Raw genomic sequence first — 6026 nt, 5'->3', positions numbered from 1 at the left:
CCGGGAGCTATGGGAGCAAAAAGAGAAAGTAAATATCCCCCGAAACTTGTAACGCTATTACTTACACGATGTTGCAAATTGTCACAAGGAGTACCGTGTGAAGGTAGGGAAGAGAGGGTTTCTTTTACTTGACGATGACTTTTCTTACCGTGAGCTGAGGGTGAGTGGACCAATGTGTCCTGTGGCCTGCGCGCCGGCCGCGCGCGTGACGTGTCGGCCTTTACGGCTGAGCGCTCTGCGTAGTGTCTGTTCTTGTCATTGTCTCGTCATAGAGGTATGCGTGGTGGCTGTTCTTGTCGTTGTCGGGGTGACAGCTGATACCCGTCCTCCGCCGGAGGACGGGCTGTCAGAGTCAGTCGATTTTTGGAGCCGGGTGAAGGAACGGGAGCTTCCTCCGTCCGCTCCGCGCATCGGCTTGGTATTGCGGTCCGTCCAGGGACGGTGTATCCCCTCGGGGAAAAGTGCGCTGTGCCTAACAACAGACGGTGAAAGTTGGCTTGGCTCGCGGAGCTGCCTTCGGTGCTTTTCCTGTGGTCTTTTCTGCTGTCTCGTTAGCGGACGCTGCTGTGCTTGTGCCTCGCTCTGCTTGGCGGTCAGCGAGCCTCTCCAGGGGAAGGGCTGCTGTGTTGTCCTGTTTGAGGCTTCAACCACGTATTGCTTGCTGGGAACCTGACACACCGAGAGAAGCTTCGGGGCGTGTTGCTAAGTTTCAAGACTCCCGCAGTTAAAACGTGAAGAAAGCCAAACAGTAACGTAGCAAGCAATTTGGTTTGGTCTTCACCGTTATCTGCGGTTACGGTTACTTCTGTTCTTGGGTGTTTTCCTCGCTCTCCTTTTTCTTCCAGACAAGTCTCGCTTTGTTGCCCGGGCTGGAGTGGAGGTGGCGCCATCTCCGCTCATTCTAACTTCCGGTTCCCGGGTTCAAGGCCATTCTCCCGCCTCAGCCTCCCCAGTACTTGGGACTACAGGCATGCACCACCACCACGCCCGGCTAACTTTTCTATTTTTCGCTGTTTATTTTTTTTGAGGGAGAATCTCGCTCTCTCCCCGAAGCTGGAGTCCAGTGTGGTGTCATCTTGGGTCACTGCAACCTCCACCTCCCGGGTTCAAGCTATTCTCCCGCCTCAGCCTCCCTAGTAGCTGGGACTGTACTCCTGCCTCAGCCTCCCTTAGTAGCTGGGACTATATTAGTAGCTGGCTAATTTTTGTGTTTTTACTACAGGCTGGGTGTCACCGTGTTCCTCAGGCTGCTCTTGAACTTCCGGGCTCAAGCCATCTACCCGCCTCAGCCTCTCAAAGCGCTGGGATTACAGGCGAGAGCCACCATGCCAGCCTCGGGAAGGTTTTCAAGAGCTCAGTTGCAGCCACGGTGTGATGATGTCTGCAGGCTATCCACGTGGGGACGGATGTCCAGAGTGCATTTGCTCAGGAGCCCGGAGCTCAGGGGAGGCCTTTGTCGGAGGGGTGGACTCGGGTGGTCAGTGAGAAACAGACCCACGAGCCCTGAGATGGGTGGGATTCCCCAGGGAGCAATGGGGTGAGAGGAGGAAAGTGGCCCATGGCACTGTCATGAGCATCTCTACATTCAAGGCAGGGAAATCAAGTGAAGGATGGAGAAGCAGCATCTGGAGAGGCAGAAGGAAAACCGTGGGACTTTAAAAGGCCACAAAACTGCAAGTGCCTGAAGCCAAGCAAAGTAAGGACTTGAGGAAGGGAACGGGAGCGGCCCTCAGCATCCAGGGACTGAGAGGCCAGAAGGAATTCAGACAGCCTGGAGAGGCGGGCTCCCAAGAGGTATTTCTAGGGGTGGCTAGAGAAGGGGACTGGAGATTTGGAGGACAGTTATCTCGACAGAGGGTGACAGTGCCAAGAAGGGTTCTCTCCAGAAAACGTAGACTTGAACAAGGACTGAGACGGCATTGGAGAACTTGCAGGAGACCAAGGGAGCCATCAGGAAAGCAACAAGAGGTGGCGGTCAGGTCCTCCTGTGACCTTGCGGACAGGCAGCCATAGACCACCCAGGATTAGCCCTTATTGGACACAAAAGGAAACTCCCAGGCTCTTAGGTGTGGGTAAAAGGAGGTTACCTCAGTCTCAGCAAGTATGTCTGTCTCAGAACCAGATTTCATGGCCCGGGTGCCAGGACTTCCTGAGGAGCGGAGTGAGGGTCTTGATGGTAGCAAGAGGCGTTATGGGCCGCTGGGACTTGGTGTGTGAAAGGCAAGAAGCGCACAGTTGTCGGGGAGGGGGTCCTCTGCCTCCCCGTAGGTTCTTGAGGCCACCGAAAACCAGCTGCATCCCCCCCCGACCACATCCTTTCAGCATGCGCCACCCTTGGGGAAAGCCCCCTGTGAACTGTCAGGATGGTTGTTCTCATTTCCCCCGAAATTTGGAGGCCACTCTGAGGTCTAGTACAGCTCAGAGGTCTAGGGTAGCCAACTCCCCCTGATTGCCTGGGACTTTGCCAGTTTTAGTTCTGAAAGTCCCATATTCCAGGAAACCCCTCATCCCCTAGCAAACTGGGATGACTGGTTACCCCACTGGGAGCTCAGACCTCCTCCTTCACTAGTGAGTTTTGAGGTCACAGGGACCATCCTAAGTTGTGAGACGGAGGGCCTCCGGGCTCCTGCAAGAGTCTGCACTCTCCTACCTGCATCCTGTGCCCGAGGAGTGCAACATAAAATAGAAAGTGAAAAACACCATCTTGGCTATTGTAAATAATGATTTTATGAAGAAAAAAAAAGAAAGAAAGAAAGAAAAAGAGAAAAACACTGTGACAAGTGGAGAGAGAGGGAAGAAGAAAGAAAAAAGCTTCATATTTTACTGCATTTTTTCCCTTTCAACAGTGATGGTATCTCACTACGTTGCTCAGGCTGGTCTCAACCTCCCGGGCTGAGCTGATGCTCCCGCCTCAGCCTGCCTGAGTAGCTAGAACCACAGGTACACACCACCATGCCTGGCTAATTTTTAACTTATTGTTATTGTTACTACTATTATTTTTGTATAGTATCCCTATATTGTTCAGGCTGGTCTTGAATTGCTGGGCTCAGGTGATCTTCCCACCTTGCCCTCCCAAAGTGTTGGGATTGCAGGCATGAGCCGCCATCCCCAGCCTCCTCTATACGTCTTTTTGGTCCACTTTTTTTTTTTTTTTTTTTAACAATATTTATTATTATTTTTTTAAACTTATTTGTAGAGACGCGGGCATGCTATATTGCCTAAGCTGGTCTCAAACTCTTGGACTCAAGCACTCCGCCCACCTTGGCCTCCAAAAGTGCTGGAATTACAGGCATGAAACACCGTGCCTGGCCCTTATATACTTTCATAGTTCCATTTTTTTCACTTTGAAATCTTGGACCCGCTTGGCATTTATCTTGATGTACTGTGAATGAGCCATGATTGTAACACCGCACTCCAACCTGGACAACAGAGGGAAACCTTATCTCAAAAGAAAGATGGATAGATAGATAGATAGATAGATAGATACATACATACATACATACATACATACATACATACATGGGCCAGGCACAGTGGCTCACGTGGGAGGCTGAGATGGGTGTCTGCCATATTGTACTTTGCAGGATAATAGAATGGAGATGACAATGACAGGGTGGAGACTGGGATAAAGTGAAATGAGGGAAACCCTTGCTGAGATGGAAAAAAAAAAAAAAAAAAAAGTAAGGGAGCACCAAAAGATTCAGCACTCCAGATAAATGTCTTGATTATCTAATAATTGCGATAAGATATATTGCATTGAACTATTATTTACTTTGATTACTGAAGGGTTCAGGAGAAACACCTTCTGAAATTCAGCCCTGGAGGACTGGCCTCACCCTAATCCTGGCTGTGGCTAATAATAATGCCCACCTCTTAAGGCTGTTGAGTGAATTAGAGCCCCTCAGCCCGAGGCTGGCATTGGGATGGGCACAGTTTATATTTTTTGACCTGGTTGTTTGTTCAACAGGCATCCTGCAGGGGGAGCATGACTAGCTGAGTGTCACTCTCGGATCTATGATACCTTCTTGCTCTTCTGAAATCAAATAAAAGAGACATAAACTCCCAACTCCACTGTCGTGTTAGGAAGGAGGACGGGAAAGGTAAATGCAGAAGCTACAGACGGCAGTCTGTGTCTCAGAGAGACTTACCCAGCTTTGCTGGGGGCCTTGACGCCCGTCTTCCCCCGGAGCACCCGGCGGACACTCCAGTCCTCTGGTGCCCGGCCGCCCCGAGCCCGATCTTTCCCCTTCACGCCTGCCAGGGCCAATAGCCTCCATCATTTCTTCGCTCCACAAAAGTTTATTGAGCGTCTTCAAATCTCCAGGCACCAGACTAGCGCGGGGAAACCGGGATAAGTGTTGATGAGGGTCTCAGCCCTCAGTGATGGGATTTCAGAAGGGGAGATAAAGGACTGCCCAGAAGGGTGGTGAGTGGAGTAGTTGATGGGAATAACGGGGTACGATGAACTACGTAGGAGGGCTGCCAGTCACATATGGAGGCGGGGAGTGCGGAGGGCCCTTAATGAAGGGAGGCTTCCCGGACGGGTGACACCCAAGCGGAGTCCTGACAACCTGCGTCAGGAATAGCCAGGCGAGGAGGAGGAGGAGGAGGAGGAGGAGGAGGTGAGAGGAAATTCGCGTCCCAAGAAAAGAGGCAGCTTTCCCTACACGGCACAGGACACGGTCCGTGCATAGATGCCACGGGAGGCGCAGGCGCTGGGGAGAATCCTTGCCGGGCCCTCGCCGTCCACGCGCCGCCTCCCTACAACCGGTATCTGATGGTCAGCCTCCTGCCTGGCAGAGGGGAATGAGCCCCTCGTCCAGCAGGTACGAGGCTGGTCTCCCCACCCGATGGTGACGAACTAAAGACCCAGCGCCGCCTGGTCTCCTCTTACGATGATGCCTTGCGACCTCGTCTTTGTCCAGGAAAACGTGGCCCGCTCTCCGCCGACAGGTCTTTTCCACAGACCCATCTCGCCTTCGCGCCCCCGGTCTCTTTCGGTTCTGTCTTTTGGCTGGATTGACACAAACAAGGGAGTCGCCCCCAGCGGAGCCCCGGCCCCTGACGCGGAGGCGGCCGGGGGCGGAGTCAAACGAGGTGATCACGCCTCCTGGGGGACAGGGCGGGGCATGCAAATTCGAAAGGAAAGCCCGGAAACGCGGGAATAGCGAGGGTATAAGATTTCTCTTTTAAAACGTGGAGAATAAAAAATGAGCCCGAGTGTGTAATGGCGTGAACAGCGATGTGGATGAGACAAAGAGAATGAGGCAAGGAGCGAGGCTGGGGCTCTCACCGCGACTGCAATGTGGATGACGGTGGGACGGTGACGGCGGGGACGGAGGCGACAGCATCGCTTCTCGGCCTTTTGGCTAAGATCAAGTGTAGTATCTGTTCTTATCAGTTTAATATCTGATACGTCCTCTATCCGAGGACAATATATTAAATGGATTTTTGGAGCAGGGAGATGGAATAGGAGCTTGCTCCGTCCACTCCACGCATCGACCTGGTATTGCAGTACTTCCAGGAACGGTGCACCCCCCTCGGGGGACATAACGCGTTTGCAAGATCAGAATAAACGTAGTGTCTTGAGGAACTGGTGACTCTGGTTCTTCCCGTCGCTTCGCTGATGATAGAGGTCTGTGACTGGTAGGAAGCATGCTGCCATACGGACAGGGCCTTTGGGCTTTTCAACTTCAGTGCTTATTACAGTGGGTTTGGAAAGTTACGAACTGGCCTAAGGAAATGGTGTGCCAGTGGTGTTGCCCTGGCTGGGCTCAAGCCCAAAGTCTTTTTTTTTTCTTCTTCTTTTTGAGATGGATTTCTGCTCTTCTCGCCCAGGCTGGAGTGCAAAGATGCGATCTAGGCTCGCTGCAACCTCTGCTTCCCAGCTTCAAGCGATTATCCTGCCTCAGCCCCCCTCGTAGCTGGGATTACAGTCACGCCCGGCTGGCTAACTTGTGTATTCTTTGTAGAGGTATCGGGTTTCACCATGTCGGCCAGGCTGGTCTCGAACTCCCGACCTCAGG

General features: G+C 52.5%; 1 non-coding gene across 1 annotated transcript; it reads left to right on the top strand.

Moving 5' to 3' along the window:
* The first annotated feature begins 5349 nt into the window (after positions 1-5349).
* LOC135273352 (U2 spliceosomal RNA) lies at positions 5350-5540 on the top strand. The gene has a single exon (XR_010341137.1). It is a non-coding gene; the product is annotated as a U2 spliceosomal RNA (small nuclear RNA).
* The last annotated feature ends 486 nt before the right edge of the window (positions 5541-6026 follow it).

Source organism: Aotus nancymaae, unplaced genomic scaffold (genome assembly GCF_030222135.1).
Source record: "Aotus nancymaae isolate 86718 unplaced genomic scaffold, 86718_ANA_hifiasm-v0.15.2.pri h1tg001195l, whole genome shotgun sequence".
Taxonomy (NCBI): Eukaryota; Metazoa; Chordata; class Mammalia; order Primates; family Aotidae; genus Aotus; species Aotus nancymaae.
This window is presented reverse-complemented; position numbering and strand designations above follow the sequence as displayed.